The following is a 16749-nucleotide window of genomic DNA, read 5'->3' as shown; positions in this document are numbered from 1 at the left end:
GCCGGATACATAAATAAGTGAGTAAAGAGCTGTATAGAAATGTGGGGAGTCATATAATGATATTTGCAATGTGCAAGATTAAAAAATCTACAAAAGTGCATTAGTGTAATAAATAGAGCATAATTCCACATATTGCACTATGTTAGGTAATACAATCACTTGATTTCATTGTGTTTTTTTGGTGTACAAGTTGTGCTATTCCAGTATCCAGGCACATACAGTATTCAAATATCAAATATTGTTTCCTAATTTAATTCAAGAAAAGCAAGATTTCCTAACACTGAGCTGGGTCCATTTGAGCCTTAAGCTGAACTTTGCCTTTGTATGTTTTAAATGCATTTATGGGATCTGTAGCTTAGCCAAAATGTTTAACCAGAATAGTCCTAATAGTAGCAGATAATTCAGCTGTGAAAGTATATGTGAGCTTCAGTGCAGATGGCACGCAGGATTCATACTCACCAACAGAGGGCAACCTCTGTAAGCCTATTTTAAAGAAAGATCTCTGGAGCAAAAAGGCTTTGAACATGATTTTATCTTAGATTTTGTTATTTCTGCAGGTCCCATAAGTATGATATTTACCTGTCTGTAGTTGGAGACTATGGTATTCAGCTGGTAAATAGTTGTTGCACTATTCACACCACTGAGAGAGCTCCTTCTTCAGTTTGTTAATATAGCCTATAAGCGTTTTGGCCAGTTCCACAGTTTTATTACAATCAGTCAGTATTCACTGACTGAGGTTTGATGTATCTCTTGAATTAATTCATGTTTAACACATGTCAGTTTTAAGGATGTGGCCCCTGAAGTCATTAACATGCCATTCTACCCTGAAGATGTTGAAAAGGGGGCTACTGCTTGCTACACCCCAGTTTTTTCCCATAGTCCCTCTATGGGAAAGTAGTTGACATCATTGCCCGTGTTGGCTTTTCTCTGTGTGCTCAAAGCATGCATAGGGTGCAGGGTTTGTGTACTCTACCACACGTTCCTCTGCTTTGCTCTCACTCTTCACACTGCTTAGTGGTCACTTGTGCACAGAATGATGTCATGGGCACTGCGTGTCTATGGCAATTGCAACTGACATGCATTATTTTTGTGCAAGCAGTCAGCGCGAACACATCTTCTCCTGCCTAAAGGGTCAGTGACAACAGACTCTGCTTTCACACAAGCTATTTTAGGAAGCACGTGAGAGCAAGAGGTTCATTCACTCAGAGGTCAATTTAGACTGGTCGCTATTAAAATCTCAGCATAGCCTGGAGATATTGGGAGTTTTGTTGTGCTGTTTAATTGCTAGGCCAGAATATTCTGCAACCAAATGAGTGACCTAAATTATTTCAGCCCATTTATTTTAGGTTAAGATCCAATGGTGATGACCCACATTATTTACAGTGTTTTGGAACACTTTCCTAGATACTTCAGTAGGGTTGCTTTGGGACACACAGTAAACTAGAGTTATTTGTTCATTAGTTAGATGTTTTTGCTCCATACCCTGACTCATATCTGAGAGCTGTTCATGCTCTGTGCAGTGCAGTGCTTGACAAACATATTTTACTGTAATGAGTGATTTGATTCCTGCTCGCACACATCTGGAACAACCATTATGGTATCTCATTGGTCATCTACAGTTTCAGGCTTATTGATCGATAAGTTCCTCTTGATTTTATGGCTGAGTTATTGATGTTTTCCAGAGGTTCTATAATTCAGATATGATACTCCAGGCCCACAGGGATGCTAAAAAAGTATAATCTTCATTTTCTGGATAAAATTAGATACAACCATCTGTTTAAATTGCCATGGAGTGGAAAATCACACAGAAGTTGAATTTCACTTTATGATGCTGACATAGCAAGATCAAACTGATGACGATAACTGAACCAGTTGCACTTAGTGCTGCATAAAATTACATCTTTCTGCTAGACTTGCCCGATTATTACTTGCATGAGAAGCAAGAGCCAGCAGATGGACTATGTGCCTCTTAAATGGCTACACTTACAAGACTGCTAATAAATGGTAAAGAACGGGAATAAGGTTCAGATGAAATCAATGTAAGAAAAGGAGACAACCATCATGTCTGCATGAGTGCAACACTTTATTGCTTTGCCAGATGGCCTGCAGCAGCACAGATATTTGTTACTATAAGCGTCCCCTCTGTAAAACAGACAGAAAAGAAACACAGAACAAAGGCATTTCCTCAAGTGCATCTTTGCTGTTGCAGCATAAATCAGTATACCTACGGTGACTGTTGACACACTTACACAGTGAGACAAAGTTGAGTCACTTTTAAATGTGCTAAGCTTCAAAATCATCGTGATTTAGGGCACTACACTGCATATTTTTGGCAGAGATGAGTTTTCAAATAATTGTAGTGTGCTAAGAATGAATGCACTCTGTGTAAAACACTGAGTGGCAGGCAGATATCGGACGTCTAACTGCCAGCCAGGTTAATCATCAGGTACTAGCTGTTTGATTCATGCTCCTGGTCTTTATTTAAGACATTTGTCAGGTGCAGACTGATGTTTTATAGCCACACATTTTGTGGTTGGAAGTTGTGTCTGAACGACACAACTATGCACAAAAATGCACCGCTGTAAACTATTTCTGTTTGAAGTAACGTTTAATACTCATCTCTCCAGGGTTATTGTTAAATGTTACCCAGCACAGGTGGAAAAATACAGACATATATAACGGGTTACTTAATACTTTAACCCTGTCTGTTTCTGTGTGCACCCAGTGTCAGAGAGCAGGAACAGGACAGGTCAGGGCTGGTGCTTGCAGTGAAGGTGTCAGGGCCTGTCTGGTGCCTCTGTTGAATCTCTGTATTCATCACCTGTCGTCCCTCTGACCCCCCAAGCCCCCCCCGACCCCCTCTCATTGCACCCTGCCCGCTCCTCTTTTCCTGGGTCCCTCCTTCCTCCTCTCTGCGAGGCAGCACAGAGGACCTGGTGACACCTCTCATGACAGCAGCTGTCACTCTCTCTAATCAATTACTGGTGACTGACACCCTCTCCAACTCTAGCTTTTATTCACCCTCTGGGAATCTCTACCAGTTACGACAGCACCTACATGTGACCCAATACCCGACCCTCTTTTCTCCCCAAGACGTCCACCTATTGCTGAAAGTGGTGAATTGTTATTCAAACCCTTTTTCTTGTAATGTCACTGGATATATTGCACACTGCACTGTATTTTAATGGTGGATATGTGACTTCTCCCAGGGTTTAAACTAAATCTCCCATGTAAAAAGTCTCATCGGATGGAAAGCCCCACTGATCCTGGCTTTGCCAGATCTCATTTAGATCCACCTGAAGGGGCATCGAGTGGCGTGCAATCCCAGAGACGGGTTGTCTGGGGTGGGGAATGATTAGAGGAGACTCCCCCTGGCTGGCTGAGGTCCTGGACTATCTGAGAGGCTCTCCTGCGTGGGTGTGTGTTGTGCATTTGATTTTCTGGTGTTGTTGTCGTAGTCTACCTTCTATGAACCAGTGTTCAGCATTAGATCAGACAGTTTGAGACTAGCAGAACCACAATCATGTTTGAATCACACATCTTTTATTGCCCTTACTGTTTTACACACTTTGTATCTTTTCATCCTGCAGCTCTTTTCTTCAGACTTGTTTTAATCTAGTTTATGAGTGTGATGTTTACTTTTACTTGCTTGTTAAAACAGAGTCTACATTAAAAATTAATCTCTGTGTCTTATCTTCAGTTTGTTTTATAGTGTTATAAACTCATTCTTTTAGATATTTATCATTTGTTTTATACCCTTTTAATCTTTTATTGTCTCTTCTAATTCAAAATCAAAATCAAACTTGACTTGGCACCAAGCAGGCGTCTCCACTATATAACACTGGGAACATGCTCACGACTCCTCTATGCCTCCTCTCCTCTTTTCCACTGTAAACAGAGCACTTGTTGTAGCCTATCCCTTTGTTTGTTTAAGATCAAATGGAGGTGGAAACTTACATCCTTAAAATGAAAAACACAAATAAGCTGTTGTAAGAGGTTAACCTTATAATTACCTACTGTACATGCTTTACAAACACTGTGATTTCAGTCAATGTACAAGTGGGAAGATTTATGTTGCTCTGATTCTACCAGACAAAACAACCATCTGTTCTATTCCATGGATGGTCCTTAGATTACTCCGGCAAGCCATTCACCTGGCAGTTTCTGCTTCTTTTGATTTCTCTCTCGGTTCCTCTCCATCATTCAAATGGCTTTTCCCCACCAGTGACAGTTACAGCATAATTGACCTATGGCCAGCCTTGAGCAAATAGGACCGTGTTGTGTCCCATTCTCACGCAGAAGTCATCCACTTTGTGAAACCTTTTATCCAGAAAAATGGATCATCCATCACTAACCCCACTCCCCTCTTCTAGCCCCTGTACTCCCACTTGGTTGCGTAATAGGCTGTACCTTGTGAGTCAGTCATGGTGGGGGAAACACTTTGTCTGGAAAGAAGGTCATCGCCAGAGAGTAGAAATCGGCCTCTCACCAGGCTCAGGGCACAATACGCCACTGTTCACCCTAAAACCAAAGGTCTCCACTTGCTGCCTTCGTTTAAGCAGCTCAAGAGGAAGCCCACGTGTGTGAACTTTACTTATTGAACTTGTTTGTATTGCAGATTGACTGTTCATACGTCATGACCAACTCGCTATGGTCTCCCTCTGTGTGTGAGAACTTTTCCCTCTCTGTCTTATTGATGCTGTTCCAAGTTATGTAACCGCACACTATGCCACAATAAAGGATTAGACCAACTTTGAGGAGATAAGCTTCATAATAATAATAATAAGCACTAGCAGCACAGAGCTGGGTTTCTGAACTCTGAGTGGTTTATGTTTAATATAATCTCATTCGCCATCACCAGTTGCAGCGCCCAGCCATAATTAACAGGTAAAGCAGTTTAGTCTGGAGTCTTCTTCTCATTTATTTGCTATTCCTCCCACATGGTGAATCACTATTTCCTCTCATAGAGTAATTGTACAATTATTTGTTCATGCACTTGTTTGAAAAGTTTAGCTCCAATCTCAGCCTGCCTCTGTCTTTTCCCACCCTAGTCTTTTCCTCTCTAGGTATCCTGTTTATGTGACACATACAGTTGTAGAAATATTGCGGAAACTGGGACACATTTCAAGATACAATACACACTTGATATGAAGGAAAGGTTTTGACAAGATTTTGTAAATATTGTCACTTTAGCCTAACTTTGCTCAGAATTTGGTCTTTCCATTTGCCAACTTGGATCTTAAAGAGATTGCCACTTATAGGTTACTTACAGAATCATGTGTGCATGTGCAAGAGTGTGCACGTGCAGTCACGTCTGGCCCAGTTTGTGTGTTTATTCTGTGTGTACACAGCATAGGTCGGAAACGGGTTGGAACACAGCGGCTGTGGAAGGAACAGGGAAGGAGTCCGGAGGGAAAGGCGTAACTGCTGCCTGTTGACCACCAAATCCACTGCCCTTACCACAGGGTGCAATAAAACATACGCCAGACAATTTCACACACACACACACACACACACACACACAATTATGCACACACATATACATGGAAACCATAATGACCGTTATTTGAGGTGTTCTGACCTCCTCTTGTAAAATGTCATGTCACAGCTAAAATGACAAAGAGAATTTTGGGCTGAATCCACAGAGTGCGGCAAGGGTTTTACTTAAGGTATGAAAACTAGGGAGGGGAAGGGGATAATTGGAGTACAACTACTAATCTGTGTGGGACTGGGCTACTATGGTTCAAACACAAGAACACTCTCACTCTGGTCATCTCAGATTTGCACTGATAATACCCTGTTCTGACTTTAAATTGAGCTGTTAGAAAGAAAGTGATTATATCATTATCCACTCAAAGTCACACGCCCTTTAGTATAACCTATTAATTAAATCAAATTATACACGAAGTCCTGTAAGAACATTTCATCCAAAGCAACAAAATAGGTTGGTTTCATTTTCTACTTGCCCTTATCAGATTAAGCTTTTTAGGAAAAGGGTCTGTACTATTCTTGTAAAAGGAGACAGTGAAGGATGGTATTCAGACACAGCTGGAGTGGTGAGGCTCCCATAGGTTCAAAGGTCATCAAGAGAGCACAGGGCAATGAAATCTACTGTAGATTTCTAATATTACATGCAAGGAAAGCTTTTGTCTTTGTGACACCCACAGGGAGAGAGTTATTTTTTGGAAAGTCACAATATAAGTGAATGATTTCTCTATTTTTCTGCAAGCTGTTCACATTCAGAGGATTACATCCTCTCTTTTTCCTGTGTTATCTCTTGCAAAACAATTACAGGAATCACGTTTGTCTTGGTGAGTGTATGAATGAAAAGTGAAAACAATAAGGATATAAGTGAGTCCAAGGTCAGGCTCTCTTTGTATTTTGCATGCACAAGATTTATATGAAGCAGTATAACTGGAATACTGGTGAACATACAGTACTTCTGTGTGGCTGACATCCGAAAGTGTTGAGAAGTGTTCTTCAGGTGTTGTAAAACTATTTTACCTCCCATACCAGCAGTTCTGTGGTCTTGAATGATCTTTAACCCTCTGTCCACAGCTCTGGGTCCCTCCCTGGAGACAGGCTTCAGGAGATGGGACCAACCAGGGGGAAACACACGGGTGAAAGGCCAAGGGTTGCTGATGCAGAAACAAGGGTCAGTGAGGGAGTGGATGGGGTGGTGACCCTCAACATCACAGCCACAGACTCTAAGTCTAATCTAACCACAAATCCTTTTGACTATGACTCATTATATGTTTGAATCTCTAGTTTATTACTTAATAATATACACCAAGTTTACATGCACTCAATAAACCTGTGAATGGGCCTAGTTTATGATGTGTAATGTTCTGTCCACTGCATAGATAATGCAGGCCATTACCGAGAATTAATAGACACTGTTTGTGGCAGACATTTAGATTTGTTTTAGCAGGTGCAGTTCCATTTTCATTTTTCCATTTAAGTGTCCGAGTAAGCAATGTCAGTGAACTAGCATGCACATAACAAGAGCCCTGAAACTGAACTGACCCTACGAATGGGTGATGTGAAAAAGGCCTAGAGTGATGCAGGGATGATGTCTTTTTGTAGGCCAACATGGTCAGCGTTGCACTGGTTTTCTCTATAAAAGTCAGTTTTACACATTTTTCCTTTGGATTTTGGGTTATTGCAGAAAATAAGCTCTGTGGTGAACAAAAGTTAATGATAATCACACGTTTTGTTCAGCAAGACAACCTTTACAAAGGAGCACCACTTTTATGAATTTTGAAGTCACACTATAAACAAATACACCATGATAGCGTGACTTCAACCACACCACCACTAAACTGTAGTTTGCAAAAGCAAGAGTATAAACACAACCAGGCAGTAAAGGCAAACTAGTGAGTAGCTCCCATAATCCACCTCTGTGGTCTCCTTTTTGACAGCCCTTTTTAAGACACGTAAAAGCTTCAAAATTCACAGGTGGTATTTACTGGCGTATTTTTATTTTGTTTTATGTTGTAGAACAAAATGTGAAGATCTTTATTTCAAGCATCTAAAAAACAATTTAAAAAACCCAGTGACTTTGAGGTGAGGTAAAGTGCAAAAAAGCCAACCCAGTTCTGGGTTTTAGGACTCATTGCTGCAGTGCTGCATTGACTGCTGGAGAAATCAAACCTTCCCCTCACAGATAAAACTAAATGATCTAGTGATGAAAAATGGCCTCAAAAATGGTCTGTAGATAATGGAAAATAATGCTCTTCTGTTTTCCTGTGTCAAGACTTCCATTAAGTTATCACTGTGACATGGACACTTGCCAAAGAAACAAAGGTAAGGCTTTGTTTCAAGACAAATATCAATGCAAATAATTTATCTAATCAAGAGGATGTGCTAAAGACTGTGTGTACTCGACAGACAGCTTAAGATTGCAAGATAGTTAATTAGCTAATACGATTCCTGTTCCTCCCCCAGAGGCAGCTATTTTCTCACATGTTTTTAGGGACAAGAGGAGAATTGTAATTGTGGTGGATAATATTTTGGCTAATATAATGTAATTGGCTAATGTAGCAGTCAGCCTAGCCAAGCAATCTTCACCAGCACTGTGTCTGAGGTGTTTTCATCCATAGACAGATGCCACATTGGTCGTCAACGTTGCTGTTATATTGGACCAGGCGAGACTGGCCTGTAAACAAATCCAAGTAATAAAAAAAAGTCTACAATCTAAAAGAAATGACTCGTGCTTTTCATCCAGAAAGAGCAGATCCCCAATTTAATTGTATTTGTATACAAGCCTTATCCAGTCTAATATAGCAGCAACATTGACATACGATTGATGGCCAATGCAGTATATATGTATATATGTCTCATCTATTACCTATTTGAATCCAATATGTGAGATGTGGGCAACAATTCAGAGGGTAATTTTCATGGGCCTGCCCTCATATTGTTGTTGGAACAGCAGGCTGGTGGGTGAGGCTTTGACGGCCCAGAGGTGTGAGAGAGAGCTAAACAGTCCCGAAAGGGGAAGTGCATGTACATTAAGGAGTGGATACTGGCTCACACTGAAGCTCTGGCTCAACTACAAGTGAGCATGTTTGTTCCAGATAAGGGCCATTAATTTTCTGCTGAAAATAAGAGAAAAACACAGCCATATGAAGGATTTGAAGGATGTAGCCTGTTCCAGTAAGTCCAAATGAGAACATAATATATCAACAACAGCATGGAAAGGATAGATAACAAATGTTGACCCAAATGTTTAGTCACTTTGAAGTGTGGCAATTTGCAAGCCAAAACAAAATAGAGAAACACTTAGCTGAAGGACAATGGAGACCGTAGCAGCCCTGCTGTCATGTTTGCTACAGTCTGGTTCAGTGACTTTCTTTCTCCGGCGGTAGAGATGAACAGCGAGGATAGGCTCCAGGACTGGGTGGCTGCAACTACTTATTAATTCATATGGAGTAAGACGGGCACATAAGACACAAGAAGGCAGAGAATAGATGCTAGGATAAAGACAGAAGGTGCTTGAGCAGATGTGTTTTTGAATAATTAAGATCCGAGGCTGGCAGTGATCAGTTTTGAACATTTTCATAGACATACAATTATGTTTTCATTTGACATGTTTAACGTGTTTGACTCTCATTAATCTGTTAGCTGTCTTATTTTTAATGCTAGTTTTACCTTTAATATAGTATAATATATTAAACAATATTATTATTAGGCCTGCTGTTGCTGTTGTTATTATGTTGCTATTATTATTGTTAAGTAGGGGGACAAAAAAAAATGATGTTGTGACATAACCAGCAATTCAAACATCCTGGCTTACATGCAGCGGCTACAGGCCTGTTTTTTTGGCATGGTTGGAAGCAAATCCTCTTTGTGTGATACACAATGGTGAAACCAGCTAGCTCATAATTAGCATTGCTTGGCAAAGACCTGCCCAGTGCACCTGGGGAAATGGGAGTGGAAGAGGGACTACTGGATGAATGGTTATATGGAAGTCATGTTAGTATGTAGTGCATTGCGATTTGTCTCATTGTTACTCTCTCACAATATGTTTGTGGTCTTTTACATGATAATAAAGAATGTTAAACAGCTCGCCTCGTCACAAATGGTCATGTTTCTTTATTAATAATCTAATCTGACAGAGTGAGACCAGAGCATTACAATGCTCTGCACAGTAGACTTTAGCATTGCTGACAGCTCTAATAAGTACCCTTAGCTGCTATTTTTATGAGAGCACTATGTTATTAAGGCCTGTGGAGCACTGTGGGTGCACCACTTGTGGTCCTCCCCTGTTTTTACACCCGCATCAAGCACCTGGTGGGAAATAGGCTAAGAATTAACCTTGAGACTCAAACATGTCATTACAACTCCTCGTATAAGCCTCTCCTCTATACATCTTACTTTGATCAGTAATAATCAAACATGGCATAACATAGAGGGGGGAGATGGCGTCTGTGTTTCTCTATATGTCAGATCTGTGGGCATATGTGATCACTGAGTGGGAATACAAAGGATCCATTTCAACATGCTAAACCAGCTTTGGAGTTTAGGCCTCACCAAACAGCACTTCAAAGGAATTTCCATGTCAGTCAGGGTTCAAAGGGCCTTCATGTGAAAGACCCACTCTGTGCCCAGATCTGTGCCCCTGAACCCAACAGCTCTGATATGCCACATAGTGGCACCCTTCTCTACTTTGATTCCCACATTGTCATTGAGTCCTATGGAAGTAATCAGGCGTGCTCTATTTATGCTTGATCACAGCACCGGCGAGAGCTGGGCATTACGACTGCCGTGTCTCATATGTGACGCCTGTGCGGGTCACTGGAGATGACTGAGATCAGCCTGAGATACACAGGATTCACTGTGGGGTCTCCTGTGCAACAAGAATCAAAACAATGATGACGCCAACACGAAGCTGAGAGGGATGTCCTACATGGACAGATCTGCTGTGAGGGTCTGACTGCAATTCTGATAAATACTATTCACAGACTAGTATTAGTGTGTTTGAAAAATACAGAAAACAAGCTTCAGTCAAATGCATTCAGTATATGCACAAACAAACTTTTCCAACTTTGATTCATGATAAAAAACCAAGACAATAAACAGACGAGTGAATAAAACATCCTGTGTCTTGGACTTAGGCCAGTGAGGAGGACATAGATTTGAGCCAAAGCTTTTTGTTTTTAAAGACACTGTCTCCCTCTTCTCCTCTCCCTCTCTTCTAAACACCTCCCTCTCTCCTCCTCCTCCTCCTCTTGTTCCTCCACATCTCATGCTCAGGTCACAGTTGGAAGACCATTAAGAATGCACTATAGTACGTCCCCCAGCATGCTGAATGAGGGAGGCGTAAAACAAGAGCTTTGCCATTATCATTCACATAAGTGTGTGTATGTGCATATGGGGGTGATTGTTGTGTCTGTTGTAGGTGTATGTACTCTGCAAAGCCCCTGGACAGTCAAAAATGAGTTATTTCCATGTACTATTTGGGTTATGGTATAATTAACTGGTTCCTCTCTTTGAATTTCATTGGTCTCAATACACAAACACAGCACCTCCTGTTAACTCTTTACACTCTGAGAACAACAGGCAGGTGTGACCAGAAACAACAGGATGACAGGGTTCAACACCTCTGCTCTCCACTGACTTCCTCTCACACCCCAGCTCCGCATTCAACCCCACCCAGAGCAACACGGCATACAATTCCTAGCATGTCTGCCAATTTACTTTTTTTTTTTTTTAAATGTGTGAGTGTGCATGCTCTGCGTTTGTTTTCTGTGGGATGGATGTGGGCTTGCACTCTGGTTTTAACCCCTGAATACCTTCACTGAGTTAATCCATTTGACTGTAGAAGTGCTCATCTACTCAGACAATGGTAGTTAACCCTAAACGGTTGCTGATAACCTCTGTGCCTAACCTGTGACCTCTGGCCTTAACCTCGGGGCTCTTCAAACAAGACATTGGCCTCTAGGGATTCGGCACATATATCCTAATGGGTTTCTTTATTCCTTCTCTGTTTTGCTTTCGCCTTCTCTGGGGCTCTCTCTACTCTTCTATCTTGTTGTTCCGTCTCTCTCTGGTTTTTGTTTAGGGCCAGTCTGAGATAATCCTTTGAGTCTGTTTCCTTTAGAGCCCATCCTCAGTTTTCACAAAGCAGAGCCAGAGGCTGCTGTGGTGTACACGTGAGGATCGAACAGCAATGCATAGATCTGTTTGTCTAACCTCCGCTGGGCTGGGCGATACTTATCCTGTGTACACAGTATAGTGTTTTACAGCTGATACCTACACATCTGATTTTCTTTCATGATCCTCCCCTATTTCTTGCCAGACACAACATCAATTATCGATGAAACAGATTCCCAAAGTTTGCTTATTTTTCTCAGTTTCTCACAATACAACATTTTAAGGTTGTACTGTGTATTTTTCTATATTTCTCTGCATTAGGCCTGAGTTATGCTAGCAAATAACTAGTTTGTCCAATGTGTTGTCTAACCACACAAAAAGGCAATAGTGTTTGTAGCTGTTCCAAATTGAACAAAGGGTGATGTGATAATCATTTAAATATGGGCATAACATTACATATTTTCCGACAGTCTCTCCTGGAAGACATTTGTAGTCGTGCACACACTGAAATATACTGGTGTCTTTAGTTCATCTCTCAACACTCTCTGACTTAAGTCTGTCTGGCACTCAGACCCAAGCTCATTTTATCCATCCAAGGATGTAAAAACAAGTCATAAATGTTAGTCATTTCCTGTACTTCCCATCATATATATTTCAATCAATCATGGATTAAGGTTGCAAGATGATTGCCCAGGTAGGAAAATGAAAAACGTGTGTGTCTGATTCAAAATAAACTACAGTTGCAATCCTCACGCTCTCACGCAATTTCATTGCAAAGAAAACAAAAAACAAACCACAGTGGGAGCGTCCTGGTAGCTCACCTGGTAGAGCTGGTGTCTAATGTACCATGAGTCCTTGCTGCAGCGACTATGGGTTCGAGTCTGACCTGTGGCCCTTTGCTGCGTGTCATGTCTTGTCTCTACCCCCGTTTCCACTTTCCAGTCTATCTTGAGCTGTCCTATCCAATAAAAGCAAAAAGCCCCCAAATGTCAATGATCAAGGTAATGAGGGAACCCAGTGCAACATAGTCGCTCTGTGATTTGGTTTGTAATAGATTTTGGACAACAATAGAGCTTTATGACACAGAGGAATAAGATCATGCTTTAGCTAAACAAACAACACTGTGTATTAATTCTGGGCTATTGCAATGTTGTCCAATCACTGCAACTTTTTCATCATTGTAGTTTCCCAGGAGTTTCACCATAGCAGTCCCTCACTCAAAACATTGAGCTATATGTCACCAAAACCCCCCAAAAAAAGAGAAAAAAATCCACTTGGTATTCACAAATTGAAATTTTATTAGTCTTGCCATTGTGACCATTTATGTTTACACTCCACTGCAGTCAGAATTATCCAAGGGATAAAGGGTGTGATTTGTTCTAAGCATGAGTTGTGTGTGTTTTGGTGTGTATTGCTTTGGTTGTCAAGAACAGAGAGGCCATTATACTAACACCCTGCTTGGACCTTTGATTTATGAAATTTAGTGAAATTCTGAGCCACTTTCACATTTTCTAGAGCAATGAAAGTACAGAGTGTACAAACACGTCAATGTAAACTCAGAGTCTTGTCATTAGTGTAAGTGGAAAATTAGGAGTGGCTTGAATAAGTTAGGCCTGTTATATTTGAGTGAGATACACAAATACTTTAAACAGTAAATTCTCAGTGTAGATGGATTGCATTTTTATGGCATAGTAAATTTCCATGTGCATTGTTTTTTTTCCACCCATCACTCACTACTATTTAGGCTCTCTCTCTCAGCCTCTTGGTAAGTCCTTTAGATCCCCTTCAGCGGGTTGAGTGGTTAATGAAGGCTCAAAGAGAGTGATAGGAGGTAATATTGGGTAATAATACTAATTGGTGGTGATTGCAGTGCTTCTAAAGTGGTATATCTGTGTGAGTAAACAGAGGCCTGCTTCTTTTCAATGAGCTCAGCCAGAGTGCTCTCTCTGTCTCACAGCACAACCTAGCAACAGCCGTCCTTCCATTTTACTGGGTTTTGACCAAATAACTCAGCTGGCCATCGCAACTTTGCATTGGTCACTCATCCTTTTGTTCCCTCTCTTTTCTCCCTCTGCCAAACATGCCAGATCTCCTTGTGTCAGGGAGAGAGGAAGGAAGGGAGAGAGGGTTTGCACGTGATTTCCAGAGAGTAGAATGAACCTCACGCTGTTTCCCATTTATCTGACCCACATTAAGTCATTTCTCCCCTATTCTGTCCCTCTTCATTAATGGCCTCGAGATCATCTGGTCATTTTAAATGTGACAATAACTGCTGTTACCGCTGACAATGGCTGTTACTGTCACGTTTAAGAGGACTGTGGACCATTGCATTAATGAACATTTCATATTTTCATACATATTTTAAGCAATAGTTTGACTTTTTGGGAAACACAGTATGCTTATTCACTTTCAGAGTTAGATGAGTACATTGATAACACTCTCATGTCTTTATGCTGAATATATAGCTACAGTCAGCAGCCGATTAGTTCAGTTTAACATAAAGACTGGAAACACCTGTAAAGCTTGTTTAATATGTATATAAAATGATATGTAAATTGATGGTGGGTTATGGTGCCAGTCAATTGCTTGGGTTGTTTGCTGCCTTTATATCACGCTAAGCTAAGCTGGTGGCACTAATTTCACATTAAACAGGTACGGATCTTCTCAACAAATGAATCTGTTCAGTAAAATGTCAAACCATTTCTTCAAGCTAACATATAACATTTGCCACTCATTAATTCCTGCCTCCACCATGACGTGTGCCCTAAATGTCCAGTCCCTCTCACAACTGCTCCAGCCTCCAAAGGTTTCCCCACAACACAAGAAACTGGGCTTTGGGCTCATGGGTTCTGGGGCCCAAGGGTCCCTTGTTTTACCAACAGCTCCAGTGCTGCAGTAAAAGGCAGGCTGCATTGTTATGCAACAGTTTAGTAAGGATGAATGGATTTCAGCACAGGCCCAGTGAATGCCAGTGGAAATGCTGGGAAGAGAGTAAGAGCTAGGTTAATCCCAGAGGGAGTCCCCTTGGGGCCTGGCCCTCATAACTCCTCCGTGTTTTCCTTTCAGCCTTAAATGTGTTGGTTGGATGTCTATCGGACCCAGAGGGGGAGCAGAAAGGAGGAGGATGGGTTCTTTGGGTCCAGCAGCAGAGCAGGCTGGTTAATCCCTGCAGCCCCAACACAAGGGCCAGCCAAAACTCTGGGGGTCGCCCCTCATTTTCTTACTTTGCTAACCTCTCAACAGCTAATTTCTCTTTTCCTCTCCTCTCCTCTCCTCTCCTCTCCTCTCCTCTCCTCTTCTCTCCTCTCCTGCCTGCCAGCATGGCTGCCCTCAGGCATTGGGCCAACAGCCCCACTGTCTCTCTGTGGGTGACATCACTGGTTGGCACAGAGAAGCAGGGGGAGAATAATTAGGTTTAGATGGTTGAAGCAACCATGTGTGTGTGTACGTGCACGTTGAGTGTGTGTGTGGTGATGTAGAATGGAATTTGCAAGGCTTTACTCAACACAAAGCACGTAGACGTTACAATCAATACTCAAGTGCAGGGAAAATAATGCATGTGAATGCAAGGTTTTATGGAACAGGTGAAACAAACAATGCATTTCAAGCAAAAAAATGCTGAACATTTAGCCTTCTCATACACTTCTCATACAATGTGAATCAAAAATGTTTTACAGCCAGAGAGACATGAAATGAAGTATATGTGGTTGGGTTTGGAGTTAAGTGTGATGTTGGGGGAGAAAGAGCTGGAGGCCCTGCTTTAATAACTCACTATGGACTCCATACATGACCACCCCAGCAAAGCCCATCCGTTCACTGCCCATCGTGCTATATACACAGCCTACTTAGGGAGAAGCCTTTGTCTGTACGATGCGCTTTGTCAACCTCTATTTAGTGGCTTCTTTACAACAGACCTGGCCCTTTGAATATTAACTGTGTGATCACTCTTGCCACACAAGCAGACGCTCAGGACCCCCTATCTTCACAGCCCAGCTCCCCTGCACTCTGCTCCAGGGCTTTTTGCCCAATCGAAGCTTGGTATAGGCTACAGACTTTTGTGGTCTCTCATCAGCCAGTAAGGGAGAAATGTAGTTTCCATTGCCTCGCTGACATCATTTATGAAGCGGTTGATTCATTTCACATATGAGGAGACTCAAACAGGGATCAAATATGAGAGGGGACTTACATTTCACCAAAAAGAGACAAAGAGATGCAAGAGAAGAAGGGGAAGAAAAGGTCTGATTTGTCTGTGTCGCTGTATGTCACTGTGTCATTGTGAGACTCTAGTGAAGTGCGACTGTAGTCCTGACTAGTGTAATGACCGTAGCAGCTGGGGCAGGAAGGCGATGGAGGGTGGGAGAGTCTGAGCTAGAGTTTTTGCAAGCCAATAATCCCCTTTATTGAGTCTCAGGAAATCCTAATTGGAGTCGGAAGTGGCTCTAGTGGCCAGATGTGCAAAGACAAACAGAGTCAACCCAACCCCCAAGGACAACTGACCACAAGCACCTCAGCCTCCCTTCCACCCTGCTGAGTTTAATTTAAGCATAGCTCACACACACAGACACACACAATACGCAAGGACAACTGACCACAAGCATTCCCTCCATTCAACCTGGGGAAATTTACTTTATCTCAACAGACACACACGTGTGCACGCATTCATTCAGTGCTCCAATTGTTGTGACAAGAAGCAGCTTGGTAAACATAGCATGGTGTCAGCTGCGCACTTAGGACAGTCTACAAAAACAAAGAGGTATTGAGTTCAGTTATGCCTCTCTTGTCTGCTCTCTTGATCGATAATAAAGCAGGAGCTGTAGCCAATATTGTTACAAAAGCACATAGTGGAAATTCTTTAACAATCAATGAACAGGAAGCATTAAAAGAGAGAAATAAAAATATGTCTAAACATGCATGCCTGTGATCAAAACTCCAATAAGTGAAAGCTTCTACAGAAAGCTCTTTCTTCATAGCGTGTTTTCCTTTCTCCACAAGTCTGACTCACAGCACTGTCATCTTTCTGGCTCCATAATGTTTGTATCATCGTCAAATGGCCTGTCTGTGAACCCCTAAAGTCACATTGTGCAGCAGCAGTGTGTGGAAGCCCCTCTTTGTGTCTTTTACTATCATTTATAACATATGTATGTGTGGGAG

The sequence above is a fragment of the Dicentrarchus labrax genome, unplaced genomic scaffold, assembly GCF_905237075.1.
Source record: "Dicentrarchus labrax unplaced genomic scaffold, dlabrax2021, whole genome shotgun sequence".
NCBI classification, from domain to species: Eukaryota; Metazoa; Chordata; class Actinopteri; family Moronidae; genus Dicentrarchus; species Dicentrarchus labrax.
This window is presented reverse-complemented; position numbering follows the sequence as displayed.